The sequence below is a fragment of the Sminthopsis crassicaudata genome, chromosome 1, assembly GCF_048593235.1.
Source record: "Sminthopsis crassicaudata isolate SCR6 chromosome 1, ASM4859323v1, whole genome shotgun sequence".
Lineage (NCBI taxonomy): Eukaryota > Metazoa > Chordata > Mammalia > Dasyuromorphia > Dasyuridae > Sminthopsis > Sminthopsis crassicaudata.
In genome coordinates this window covers 4,582,423-4,598,280 of record NC_133617.1, presented here as the reverse complement: position 1 = coordinate 4,598,280, position 15,858 = coordinate 4,582,423, and positions in this window count along the sequence as shown.

The following is a 15,858-nucleotide window of genomic DNA, read 5'->3' as shown; positions in this document are numbered from 1 at the left end:
GCACCATGTCCACAAAGACGCGGTAGCGGGCCCGGGGGTCCATGCCCCGGATGTGGTAAGCCAGGAAGGGGAACATGGCCCGGCCCGGCCTGCTGAGGCGCATTTCGTTCTGTTGCCGATGGAACGTGAGCCACAGGGAATGGTTGCAGAGGACGACCTGGAGCGTTCTGGAGCAAGCGGCGCCGCAGTTCTCCAGGGGAGGCTGCTGGTGCCCCGCCGACGAGGGCTGCTTCGGCGAGGAGGGATGGGCCCAGACAGGAGAAGGGCCGGGATCCGCGCCCTGCAGGGCGTCAGGAGCACAGCCCATCGGGGGCTGGTTCTCAGCTCCAACGCCTTCCCTGTGGGGCCCCCGGGAGGGGCGGTCCTGCCCCGCGGCACTGGGGCCTGGGGCCTTCTTGGCCAAGGGCATGGCCGCCTGAGGGCCTAGAGGGGCTGCGGGAGTGAGCATCGCTGCTGGACTGGCCACGTCCTCCTTAGGGCCGGTCTGTAGTGTTCTCTTGTCCGTCAATTTAAATCCTTCTCTGGGAGGAGGTTTCTTTTCTTGAAATCCTTTTCTCCCTGAGCAGGCTTCTTCTGGAGCCTCCAGCCAGAACAGAGCTTGAATCTGGAATCCTCTTCTTCCTCAATCCTGGCTCTGAATCTCCTCGAGCTTCCCTGAAGTTCTCCTGGGAAGTCTTGTCCTTAACCCACTCCAGACTGCTTCCTTACCAACTGCCTTCTCCTTTTATCCTCCCAGAGAATGGCATTGTGGGTACTCCCAGGGGCCTGTGGGAACTCCTACAACCAATGAGCTTGCTCCTTTTAAAGGGCTAAACTCCTTTTCACAAGTCTAAAGGTGTAAACTCCTTTTCAAGGTGTGAACTAAAGATGTGAACCCTGAGCTAGAGAATTGTTAAGGACCGACTTAGCTCCTACTAAGGACCTAACATCTCCCCTTTTCTTTTGATTTAGAGCATAGGGTGGTCATGACTTTGAAACCTAAATCCATCAATATGGAAGGTATTACCTATAATTACAGAATTTACATGAAGGCATAGTATTATGACACATGCTAGAAGTGATGTAACAAATAACATGATGAAATAATCATCAATTGAGAATTTATACATGTCCATAAGCCCATTGTCCATTAGTTCATGTGCCAGAAATCCAATAAATTCCTGCAAGTTTTAAACTCCTACAATAGTCTTATCTTCTTTTTCTTTCATCTAACATTACTAAAGCCACTTGGATGAAATTGTAGGTATGAAGTATATCTTTGGAAATTAAGTTTGGTTTGGAATTGTAGTGTTCACTTAATTCCTCTCCCTACTAATTCCCATTCCTCTAGATCCAATTCTTTTTCCAGAGAAAAACAAGGACATATGACCTGCACAGTTTTTAAAAGTTCAGTGATCTCCTAAAATCACAAGCTTTTCATAACCTTGTCAATGCTCTCTAAACAGTTTCCTTGAACAGAAACAGAAGGCTGTTTTCTAAAAATGGGCCCCATTGTGCTGAAATTCTAATTGAGCTCTTTAAGAAAGTTTCCTTGTTACTCATGCTGATTTCTGGGTCAGTTCCTCAGATCTCCCAGGCGATCAGTCAGTCAATAAGCATTTGTTATGTGCTTAGTACCTGCCAGAGACATTGCCAAGAATTCCCCCACCACTTATCTACACTCAAACATTCAAGAGGGTTAATAATGAAGGGGTTAATTGATGTAAAAAGGAGGTGTTTGTGATACATTTCAGGCTGCCTGAGCTCTGGACCCTATAATCTAATCTTAGAATGAGTCTCTTTGAAGTTCATGAGTTCTATGGAACTTGTTGCTAGCTTCTGATCTGCTCCCCACTCCTGCAGGTGGCTGTACAAAAATTATCTGCAGGTTCTGGCCCTGTTGTTTGGTGTGGAGTAGATCTACAGAAACCCTCGGCTGTTCCCTAACATTACCCAGTTGTTTCACATCTACAACACCTACTATAAGGATTCCAGGACATTGGAGAGCTCCCTGCAGTGGCTGTCAGGTCAGGGCCTGACCTCCACTCCAAATTTTAGCTGTGAGAGGCAGGACAAGGTAATAGCTATTATTGGAGGAGCCATGTCTGCTCTTTCTGTCCAGATAGGGACACTACTGGAGCTCTACAGATTCCCACAGATAAGAGTCTGTGACAACTTGTACCCCTTTTTTTAAAGGAAACATGTCCAAAATCAAACAAGATAAAGGGAAGAAACCATACTTTTATTTTGTGCTGACTATGTGCTATACGTGTTCTAAGAGCTTTAAAATACAGCATTTGACCTTTAAAAGTATGTTGGGAGGTAAGTGCCGTTATTATTCTTCCTTTCACTGTTCAAGAAATTGTAGCTGAGAGAAATTAATTGACTTGCCCAAGATCACACAGAAAACAAGATTAAGGATTTTTTAAAATTTAAATATAAATTTTTAAAATTTAAATTTAAAATTGATCAGTTTTAAGAAACAATTTCTTTAAAGTCAATTTCCCCAAAGGAAGATCTATTAAGAGCAGTAATTTAGAGTTAAGAAGTACAAGAAATGCAATTGGTCACAGCTAGTCACAGATACAAAATGATATCCAATCACTACGGCTTTTTAACAATCCTTATGATCAAAGGGAGATACTCATTGAAAAATGGTATCTACAAACTAGATAAGCTGTCCAAATATTATTTTTATATCTACAAACTAGATAAGCTGTCCAAATATTATTCTTTACCACAGTACATTTGGCAATCCCAAAATTACAGTAATCTTTCTTCTCCTTTAATAAAGTAGGCACATGTCAATACAGAAACAAATGCAAATTCCACTTTCATATGAACAGAGAAGCAAAATCGTTTTTGAGTATGTTTCAGATTTAAAAAAAAAAGTTAAAGCTCATTTCCCCTTTGGAAGAAAAGAAACAAGTTACCAACAGTTGAGATTGATAAATGTTTAATGTTGACTTCATTATCAAAATGTAAAAAAAAAAAAAAAAAAGTTTTAAACATACACCATACAACTATCTGATCTCACACTAACTATGTAAGAATGTTTTAAAGAGAATACAAAAACAAAAACAAAAACTAACCCTGAGGATTTTTTCTGCTTTACAAAATCTCATTTGCAGGGAAACTAGATCCTTGACTTAATTTTTAAAGCTAATTCAAAAATCTTCCTTTGTAAGTGTCCAGGTACCTCATGAATTTCTTCTTCTGAACCAACTTCCATCTATTGCCACATTCATTACAGAAAACATATGTTGTCATAGGTTCATAAGCACTTAGGGTGTGAAACTGGGTATAGGTACCGTTCTTCTTGTTACATTTGCCACATTGAAATAGGTCCGTTTGGGTACCACCCGTCCGGGCCATTTGATGTATTCTAATAGCTTCTTTGGTCAGGTTTCTGCCCATCTCTTCAAGTTCCTCACTAGCCATTTTGTCTGCAGTCATTCTAGCAAAGAAATCTGGAGGTATGTTCCCACACAGTACGTTTTTCCTTAAGTTTGGATTCTTTGCAGGATACAAAATAAATCCACATAAATCTTCAGCATTTTTATACATTACCAACAAAATCCAAAAGCAAGAGATACAAAGAGAAATTCCATTCAAAATAACGGGCGATAGTATAAAATATTTGGGAATATATCTACCAAAGGAGAGTCAGGAATTATATGAGCAAAGTTACAAAACACTTGCCACAAAAATAAAGTCAGAATTAAATAATTGGAAAGACATTCAGTGCTCTTGGATAGGCCGAGCGAATATAATAAAGATGACAATACTCCCCAAAGTAATCTATCTATTTAGTGCTATACCAATCAGACTCCCAAGAAACTATTTTAATGACTTAGAAAAAATAACAACAGAATTCATATGGAACAACAAAAGGTCGAGAATTACAAGGGAAGTAATGGAAAAAAAATTAAATGAAGGTGGTCTAGCTGTACCGGATCTAGAACTATATTATAAAGCAACAGTCACCAAAACCATTTGGTATTGGCTAAGAAATAGACTAGGTGATCAGTGGCATAGGTTAGTTTCACAGAGCAAGATAGTGAATAAAAATAGCAATCTAGTGTTTGATAAACCCAAAGATTCCAAATTTTGGGATAAGAATTCATTATTTGACAAAAACTGCTGGGAAAACTGGAAATTAGTATGGTAGAGACTAGGCATGGACCCACATTTAACACCACATACTAAGATAAGATCAAAATGGGTCCAAGATTTAGGCATAAAGAACGAAATCATAAATAAATTGGAGGAACATGGGATGGTTTACCTCTCGGACTTGGGTATTAGGAAGGAGTTTGTGTCCAAGGGAGAACTAGAGACCATTACTGATCACAAAATAGAACATTTTGATTACACGAAATTAAAAAGTTTCTGCACAAACAAAACTAATGTAAAGAAGATTAGAAGGGAAGTAACAAATTGGGAAAACATTTTTACAGGTAAAGGTTCTGAAAAAGGCCTCATCTCCAAAATATACAGAGAATTGACTTTAATTTATAAGAAATCAAGCCATTCTCCAATTAATAAATGGTCAAAGCACATGAAGAGACCATTTTCAGATGATGGAATTGAAATTATTTCCACTCATATGAAAGATCCAAATCACTACTGATCAGAGAAATGCAAATTAAGACAACTCTTAGATACCACTATATACCTGCTAGATGGGTCAAGATTACAGGGGAAAATACTGATGAATGTTAGAGGGGATGTGGGAAAACTAGGACACTGATGCATTGTTGGTGGAGATGTGAAACAATCCAACCATTCTGGAGAGCAATCTGGAATGATGCCCCAAAAGTTATCAAACTGTGCATACCATTTGATCCAACAGTGCTACTACTGGGCTTATAACCCAAAGAAATGCTAAAGAAGGGAAAGGGACCCATATGTGCCAAAATGTTTGTGGCAGCCCTTTTTGTAGTGGATAGAAACTGGAAAATGAATGGATGCCCATCAATTGGAGAATGGTTGGCTAAATTATGGTATGTGAATGTTATGGAACATTATTGTTCTGTAAGAAATGACCAACAGGATGAATACAGAGAGGCTTGGAGAGACTTACATGAACTGATGCTGAGTGAAATGAGCAGAACCAGGAGATTATTATACCGTTCAACAAAAACACTGCATGAGAATATATTCTGATGAAAGTGGATATTTTCAATAAAGAGAAGATTTAACTCAGATCTCATTAATCAATGATGGCCAGAATCAGTTATACCCAGAGAAGGAACACTGGGAAATGAGTGTAAACTGTTTGCATATTTGTTTTTCTTCCTAGGTTATTTTTACTTTCTGAATCCAAATCTTCCTTTGTAACAACAACAAAAAATTCAGTTCCACATACATCTATTGTATCTAAATATGCATAGACATATTTCACACCTCATACCAAAATTAGAATAAAATGGGTACATGATAAGTACAATATTGAGGATGATACTATAAAATATTAGGATTATTACTAACTTTTCATGTCATTTTAGCCAATCTGACAGGTTCGAAGTGGCACCCAGAATTGTTTTAATTTACATTTTTCTGATCAATAATGATTTTGAGCATTTTTATATGAGTATAAATGGCTTCAATTTTGTCATCTGAAAATGTCTATTGATATTCTTTGACCATTTATCAACTGGGGAATGATTTGTATTCTTAAAAACTTGGCACAGTTCTTCATATATTTTAGAAATGAGACATGTATCAGAAATAATGGCTATAAAGATTATCTCCAGTTTTGCATTTTCTTTTTAATTTTGTTTCCACTGGTTTTGTGTATGCACAACCTTTTTAATTTAATGTAATCAAAGTTGTCCATTTTTGCCTTTCATCATATTCTCTAGTCCTTCTTTGGTCATAAATTACTCCCTTCTCCAAAGATTTAATAGGTAAACAATCCCTTGTTATTCTATTATTTTATGGTATCATCCTTTATCACCAAATCATGTCTCCATTTTGACTTTTTCTGCATGGTGTGTAGGATGCGGATCTATGTTGATGTTCTAACATATTGTTTTCCAGCATTTTTGGTCAAATACTGAATTCTTTTTTTTAATTAATTTTATAATTATAAATTTTTTGACAGTATGTATGCATGAGTAATTTTTTAAAATAACATTATCCCTTGTATTAATTTTTCCAAATTTCCCCCTCCCTCCCTCCATTCCGTCTCCTAGATGACAGGCAATCCCATACATTTTACATGTGTTACACTATAACCTAGATGCAATATATGTGTGTAAATCCAATTTTCTTGTTGCACGTTAAGCATTGGATTCCGAAGGTATAAGCAACCTGTTTAGCTAGATAGTATTGTCAACAGTTTACATTCAATTCCCAATGTTCCTATTGTATTAGAAATGCTAGCCTTGGCAAATACTGAATTCTTATTACAGAAGCGAGATTGTAGGAATTTATCAAATATTATATTGCCATAGGCCTTGCTTTTTCTGTCATGTGCATCTAATCTATTCCACTGAACTTCCACTCTAGTTCTTAGCTAGTACCAAATGGTTTTGATGACTAGTGCTTTGTAATGTAAATTTAGGTTTGGTACTGATAAGCCACCATCTTTTGTTTTTGTTTTCGCATTCATTTTTTTTTAATCTTCTTGAGCTTTTGTTCTTCAGATGAATTTTGTCATCTTTTTCATGTTCCATAAATTAGTGTTATGACTGTTTGATTGGTATGGCCCTGAACAAGTAGACAAATTTAGGTCGAATTGTCAATTTTATTATATTAGCTGGGCCTAGCTATGAACAATTAATATTTTCCAATTATTTGTGTGAGAATTGTTTTGTAATTGTGTTCATAAAGTTCTTGGATTTATCTTGGCAGGTAGACCCCCAAGTATTTTATTTTGTCTGTAGTAATTTTAAATGCAATGTCTCCTTTTATCACTTGTTGTTGGGCTTTGTCAGTAATATATAGGAATGCTGATCATTTGGGTAGGTTTCTTTTATGTCCTGCAACTTTGCTAAAGCTGTTAAACGTTCCAAGAAGATTGCTGGATTGTTTTACAAGATTCTTTAAGAATATCATAATCATTTGCACAGTGCTAAATTTATTTCCTCATTGCCTATTTTAATTTTTGCATTTCTTTTTCTTTCCTTATTGCTAAAACTGCGATTTGTGCTGAATAACAGTCATGATAATAGGCATTTTTGTTTCACTTGTGATCTTATTGGGAAATAGCCACATTTCTCTCCATTTCAAATATTTGTTGCTGTAGATTTTAGAAGGATACTGCTTATTATTTTAAGGAAATCTTCCTTTAAACCTATATTCTGTAGTGCTTTAATAGGAATGATGCTGTATTTTGTCTAAAGCTTACTTTTTATCTATTGAAGTAATAATATGATTTCTTTTGGTGTTGTTATGGATTATGGTCAATTATGGTATTCATATTCCTGATATTGAACCATCCCTACATTCCTGGTAAAAGCCCCAGTTGGTCATAGTTTATTATTCTTCTGATAAGTTGCTGTAATCACTTTGCTAATATTGCCTTTAAATTTTTTGCATCATTATTCATTAGGGAGAGTGGTCTGTAATTTTCTTTCTCTCTTTTGGCCCTTCCTGGTTTAGGTATCAGAGCCATATTTGCATCACAGAAGTAATTTGGAAGTCCTTTTTCTTTACCTATTTTTCCAATTAACATAGTATTGGGATTAATTGGGCTTTAAATGTTTGGTAGAATTAACTTGTAAATCCATCTGGCTCCGGAGACTTTTTCATTAATGACTTGTTCAATTTCTTATTCTAAAACGAGGTTATTTAAATACTTTATTTCCTTTCTGCTAACCTGGGGGATTTATATTTTTGCAAATATTCATCCATTTAGTCTACCTTGTAAGACTTTCTGCCATAAAGTTGGGCAAAATAGCTCCTAATTAGTGCTTTAATTTCTTTTTCATTGGTAGTAAATTCACCTTTTACATTTTTGATGCTAGTGCTTTGGTTTTCTTATTTCCTTTATCTCAGGAAATTGAAAATAAAAGATTTATCTATTTTGTTATTTTTTTTTCCATAAAACTCTCAGCTTTGGTTATTAGTTCAATAGTTTACTTAGTTTCAATTTCATTAATCTCTCCTTGAGTTTCAGAATTTCTAATATGGTATTTAACTCGTGGTTTTTAATTTGTTCTTTTTCGAGCTTTTTGATTGCATGCATTGTTCATCGATGCACTCTTCCTGTATTTTATTCATATAGCTATTTAGAAATATAAAACTTCTCCTGAGAACTGCTTTGAGTGTGCCCCATATACACTCTGTATCCTACAGAGTTCACTACCCCAAAAGCAAGAACAAGTTTTGTCCAGGTTAGTTTGGAAGTATTCCCTGAGCTCATCAACAAGGTGAGGGGAACCCGTACAGAATCTATGGAATGGAGAGTTCCTAGAGCCTTGTGACAAGAAGGTGCTCTAAGCACTGACATCAAAGCAGTCCCAAAAGCCCTTGAAGGAAGAATCACATCTGGACCATTCTACTGAGAGCCCAGCTAGTCTTGCCCACACTATTGATCTGAAGAGCTTGATCTAATGTAGAAAGTTTCTACTGGGCAAACCAAAGAAATCTCTTAATGCCAGAATGGAAATATTTTGTTTTGGGAGAAGTTCAGGAGCCAAAGTCCTTAAGAGGATAGTGACATCACATAAGTCCAAGAGAAATAAAGCCTTTTCTCCAAGCTTTAGAGAAAAAAACTATTGCAGGGACTTTAGTAACATGAAATAAAGGAAATGAAATAAGATACAGGATGAAAAGTCTAGAGAGGTAAAAGTGGCAAGAAAAACAGATAATTTATAACTGACATTGGAAAACCTCACTCAATGTCCTGATAGCTAGAATGGGTCTGAGAATAACAGTTTGATAAGATAACAAGAAATATCCAAACAAAATGAAAAAAGAAAAAAAATAAAATTTAAGAAATATAAAAAACAACTGATATGGAAAATATACAAAATTCAATTTAAGATTTATCAGACTATGTGAGTATTATGATCAGAAAAATTTCTGGATAAGAAACAGACATCAAAAGAAAGATGCAAAGGCACACTTATTTAATAGGAAGGACATATTTGGAGGAGCATGATTTATATGTTAATAGGATGAGATAAAACAAATAAGATCTCAGAAATCTGATGTCATTAAGGGTCATATAAAAAAGTATAAATGGTGAGGGTCAGTCAGTCAATAAACATTTATTAAACCCCAACAATGTACCAGGTACTGTTCTAAGTATTAGAGATACAAATGTTAAAAGTAGAGATAGCCCTGTCCTCAAGGAGCTAACAATCTTTTGAATTATTAAAAAAAAACTTTAAGAAGAAAAAGAAAAGGTTGCTATATACATAGTGGAACATAAGAGGATTCAAAATGTGAGACATCCATTTCCATTTCAAGAGAGTCTGTATAATAAATTCTACACACTGGGTTCAGACTTGTCCATCTTTGCTTACTTGTAGCTTTCCATTTGTTTTCTGCTGTGTACTTTTTACTTTGTTCTTTTCCCTTCCTCCTCCCACTCCCTCAAGAAAACTACAATTAAGCACAGATATCTATGTCTATATACATATACTTATAGATATCTAGAATCAAGGGGGATCTTTCCACCAATGAAGAGGAAATTAGAGAAATAATAAGGAGTTACTTTGCCCAACTTTATGCCAATAAATTTGATAACTTAAGTGAAATGGATGACTTTCTCCAAAAATATAGGCTCCCTAGATTAACAGAGGAGGAGATAAATTGCTTAAATAGTCCCATTTCAGAAAAAGAAATAGAACAAGCTATTAATCAACTCCCCAGGAAAAAATCCCCAGGGCCAGATGAATTCACATGTGAATTCTACCAAACATTTAAAGAACAATTAGCCCCAATGTTATATAAATTATTTGAAAAAATAGGGGATGAAGGAGTCCTACCAAACTCCTTTTATGACACAGACATGGTACTGATACCTAAACCTGGTAGATCGAAAACTGAGAAAGAAAATTATAGACCAATCTCCTTAATGAATATTGATGCTAAAATCTTAAATAAGATATTAGCAAAAAGACTTCAGAAAATCATCTCCAAGATAATACACTATGATCAAGTAGGATTTATTCCAGGAATGCAGGGCTGGTTTAATATTAGGAAAACTATTAATATAATTGACCATATTAATAATCAAATTAATAAGAACCATATGATCATCTCAATAGATGCAGAAAAAGCATTTGACAAAATCCAACATCCATTCCTACTAAAAACTCTTGAGAGTATAGGAATAAATGGATTATTCCTTAGAATAATCAGGAGTATATATTTAAGACCGTCAGTAAGCATAATATGCAATAGAAATAAACTGCAACCTTTCCCAGTAAGATCAGGAGTGAAACAAGGTTGCCCACTATCACCATTACTATTCAATATAGTACTAGAAACGCTAGCCTCGGCAATAAGAGCCGAGAAAGAGATTCAAGGAATTAGAGTAGGAAATGAGGAAATCAAACTATCACTTTTTGCAGATGACATGATGGTATACTTAGAGAACCCCAAAGACTCTGCTAAAAAGCTACTAGAAATAATTCAAAATTTCAGCAAAGTGGCAGGATACAAAATAAATCCACACAAATCCTCAGCATTTTTATATATCACTAACAAAATGCAACAGCAAGAGATACAAAGAGAAATTCCATTCCAAACAAATGTTGAGAGTATAAAATATTTGGGAATCCATCTACCAAAGAAAAGTCAGGAATTATATGAGAAAAATTACAAAACACTTGCCACAAAAATAAAATCAGATTTAAATAATTGGAAAGACATTCAGTGCTCTTGGATAGGCCGAGCGAATATAATAAAGATGACAATACTCCCCAAACTTATCTATTTATTTAGTGCTATACCAATCAGACTCCCAAGAAACTATTTTAATGACCTAGAAAAAATAACAACAAAATTCATATGGAAGAATAAAAGGTCAAGAATTGCAAGGGAACTAATGAAAAAAAACTCAGAGGAAGGTGGTCTAAGTGTACCTGATCTAAAGCTATATTATATAGCAGCAGTCACCAAAACCATTTGGTATTGGCTACGAAATAGACCGGTAGATCAGTGGAACAGATTAGATACAAAGGACAAAAAAGGGTACATCTATAGCAATCTAATCTTTGACAAACCCAAAGATTCCAACATTAGGGATAAAAATTCATTATTCGGAAAAAACTGTTGGGAAAACTGAAAATTAGTATGGCAGAAATTAGATATGGATCCACACTTAACACCATATACCAAGATAAGATCAAAATGGGTCCATGATTTAGGCATAAAGAGGGAGATAATAAATAGATTAGAGGAACAGAGGATAATCTACCTCTCAGACTTGTGGAGGAGGAAGGAATTTATGACCAGAGGAGAACTAGAGATCATTATTGATCACAAAATAGAAGATTTTGATTACATCAAACTAAAAAGTTTCTGTACAAATAATACTAATGCAAACAAGATTAGAAGGGAAGTAACAAATTGGGAAAATATTTTTAAAAACAAAGGTTCTGACAAAGGTCTCATTTCCAAAATATATAGAGAACTGACCCTAATTTATAAGAAACCGAACCATTCTCCAATTGATAAATGGTCAAAGGATATGAACAGACAATTCTCAGAGGAAGAAATTGAAACTATATCCACTCACATGAAAGAGTGTTCCAAATCACTACTGATCAGAGAAATGCAAATTAAGACCACTCTGAGATACCACTACACACCTGTCAGATTGGCTAAGATGACAGGAACAAATAATGACAAATGTTGGAGGGGATGTGGGGAAACTGGGACACTAATACATTGCTGGTGGAGTTGTGAAAGAATCCAGCCATTCTGGAGAGCAATCTGGAATTATGCCCAAAAAGTTATCAAACTGTGCATACCCTTTGACTCAGCAGCGCTACTACTGGGATTATATCCCAAAGAAATACTAAAGAGCGGAAAGAGACATATATGTGCCAAAATGTTTGTGGCAGCTCTTTTTGTTGTAGCTAGAAACTGGAAGATGAATGGATGTCCATCAGTTGGAGAATGGTTGGGTAAATTGTGGTATATGAAAGTTATGGAATATTACTGCTCGGTAAGAAATGACCAGCAGGAGGAATACAGAGAGGGTTGGAGAGACTTAAATCAACTGATGCTGAGTGAAATGAGCAGAACCAGAAGATCACTGTATACTTCAACAACGATACTGTATGAGGATGTATTCTGATGGAAGTGGAAATCTTCAACATAAAGAAGATCCAACTCACTTCCAGTTGATCAATGATGGACAGAGGTAGATACACCCAGAGAAGAAACACTGGGAGGGGAATGTAAATTGTTAGCACTAATATCTGTCTGCCCAGGTTGCATGTACCTTCGGATTCTAATGTTTATTGTGCAACAAGAAAATGATATTCACACACATGTATTGTACTTAGACTATATTGTAACACATGTAAAATGTATGGTATTGCCTGTCGTCGGGGGGAGGGAATAAGGGAGGGGGGGTAATTTGGAAAAATGAATACAAGGGATAATATTATAAAATATATATATATATATAATAAAAAAAATTAAAAAAAAAAAAAAAAAGAAATGACCAGCAGGAGGAATATAGAGAGGCCTGGAGAGACTTAAATCAACTGATGCTGAGTGAAATGAGCAGAACCAGAAGATCACTGTACACTTCAACAACAATACTGTATGAGGATGTATTCTGATGGAAGTGGAAATCTTCAACATAAAGAAGATCCAACTCACTTCCAGTTGATCAATGATGGACAGAGGTAGCTGCACCCAGAGAAGAAACACTGGGAGGGGAATGGAAATTGTTAGCACTAATATCTGTCTGCCCAGGTTGCATGTACCTTCGGATTCTAATGTTTATTGTGCAACAAGAAAATGATATTCGCACACATGTATTGTACCTAGACTATATTGTAACACATGTAAAATGTATGGTATTGCCTGTCGTCGGGGGGAGGGAATAGAGGGAGGGGGGGTAAATTGGAAAAATGAATACAAGGGATAATATTATAAAATATATATATATATATATATAATAAAAAAAATAAAAAATAAATAAAAAAAAAAGATATCTAGAATCATACATTCATATGCATCTCTGTAAGATTATACTATGCTTGTTTGTTCTCTGTTTTTCTGAAGGTGGGTAACATCATCTTTCATAAGACCAAGTCTTTCCATGTCTTTCTAAATCTAAAAATTCATCATCTCCTCTACCACAATAATATCCCAACCTTATCTTTCTAGTTTTTTAATATTGATTAATAAAGCAGACCTATAATGTGTTTTCCCTATTATTCTCTTTTAATTAAGACTATTTTAGCTTTGACTTTATTTGAAATCAATGATTACTTTCTTTTCTTAAAAAATTGAATTCTGCTACTCGTGATTGTTAAGGTTTTATGTATCTTTTATTTCCTGAGTGGAAACTCTGAACTCTGAGTGAGGTATTACCCCAGAGGGCTCCTGCAGACAACATCTCCTTTGGCTCCCCATTTCCCCTAAGGGCTTTTGGCCTTCCTGGGAAGACAGGGGGCAGTGACCAACTGTGTTGTGATTGAAGCAGAAGGATACCAGGAGGTGAAGAGTCATCTACATACAATATTGTTTATATGGTTCCATATGAGCAGTATATACTTAGCACATGCAGTGTTGCTTTGCTTATATAAGGGTATTAGGGTATACAAGGCTGAAAGAATTTGGAATAAACGGACTCCATGTTTGACTATCCTCGTGAGTCTCACCTCATCACTTCTTTTTTATGACCAAGACCTCGGGCTGGTACCAAGGTCCTCCAGAAAGCTAGTCTGGACACAACGAATATTAATGCAAAAATTTTAAGGAAAATATTGGCAAGGAAGTCACCAAAACATATCATAAAGATCATACATAATGACAAGGTGCATTTTATACAAAAATTCAAGGCTATTTCAATATTTTTAAAACTGTACAAATATAAGTGAGCATATCAATAACCAAATCAACACAATTTTTAATTTATCTAAATAGATACCAAAAACTCCTTGCAAGACACAACACCAGTTTCTATTAAAACTATTAGAAAGCACAAGAAAAACGAAGCTTTTCTTAAACTAATAAGTAGTATCTATCTAAAGCCAAGAACAAGCATTATGCTGCCTAACAGAAACATAAAAGAAGGGTAGAAGAGAAAGGGGGAAATACTGAGAAAGAAGGTAAATTAAGGGAGGCAGTGATCAGAAGGGGAACAGATTTTGAAGGAGGGAGTAAGATTTTAAAATGGAAAAAGATAATAGAAGAGAATGGGATGGAATGGAACACACCATTAATAATCATAAGTGTAAATCTGAATTCAATGAAGTCACCTATAAAATGGATATAGCAGATTGAATTGCCAAACAAAATCTGACAATAAGGTTTTTTTCATAAGATTGACTTGAAATAAAAAGACACAGAGGTGGGATTTGTACTGTCAATAAAGGTATTCAGTATTGTATTAGAAATGTTAGCTTTTGCAATAAGAGAAGAAAAAGAGAATAAAGCAATTAGAATAGGTGAGGAGGAAACCAAATTATCACTCTTTGCAGATGATATGAAAATATACTTAGAGAATCAACTAAAAACTACTAGTAATAATTCACAATTTTAGCAAAATTTCATGACACAAAATAAATCCATACAAATCATCAGCATTTTAATACATTACCAACAAACAAAATCCAGCAGCAAGAAATATAAAGAGAAATTTCATTTGAACTAACTATAGAAAATATAACATATTTGGGAGTCTACCTGTAGAGTCACAACTCTAGAGAAGGAGGCTTGAAATAAGGATACTTACAACAAGATGTTTCTTTAGTGGAATTGATGAGATATTGGTTCTCTAGTTTACATATCCTCAATACTTAGCATGGTATGTTGATATAATTGTAATAGGGTATTTAAGGGCTGAGAGACCTGGGCACAAAGTCAGACTCAGACTGAGACTGGTGTAGACTGGCAGACTGGCAGACTGCTCAAGGAGACAGGCTCAATCTGAAATTGGGTCAGACTGTGACAGACACAGACTTCTAAAGGACTCAGTAAAGACTTTAGAATCTATTTCTGTCCATCCTCATGGTGATTATCCTGCTGAAATGAAGGCCTTCTGGAGGATCTCCAGAAAGCTAGCCCGGGTATTAAATCTACCAAGGAAAAGTGATGAACTATATGAATACAATTATAAAAGACTTTCCCCATAAATAAAGTCATATCTAATCTCTTGGGAAAATAGCAAGTGTTCATGGTTAGGCCAAGTTAATATAATAAAAATTTACTGCCTAAATTAATCTACTTGTTCGATGCTATACCAATCAACATGAACAAAATAGAAATGGCTGAGAAGAAAATGTACTCCTTTCTGTCTCCATTCCATTTTTCCCCAAGATCTATAATATCTAACTTTTCTAGTATTCTGTTTACTTCTTTAATTTCTTTCTTAATTATTTTGTGTTTTGATTAATCTAATTGAGAGAGTGCAGGGTTGAGATCTCCTTCTATTATAGTATTGCTGTCTATTCCTTCTTTCATCTCTCTTACTTTTTTAAGAATTTAGATGCTACACCACTTGTTACACATATGTTTAATATTGATATTGGTTCATTATCTATGTTACCCTTTAGTAAGATATAGTGCCCTTCTTTATCTCTTTTAATTAGCAAATTTTGCTTTTGCTTGATCTGAGATCAGAATGGCTACCACTGCCTTTTTGACTTCACCTGAAGCATAGTAGATTCTCTTCCAATCTTTTACTTTTACTTTTTATGTATCACCCTGCTTCAAGTGTGTTTCATG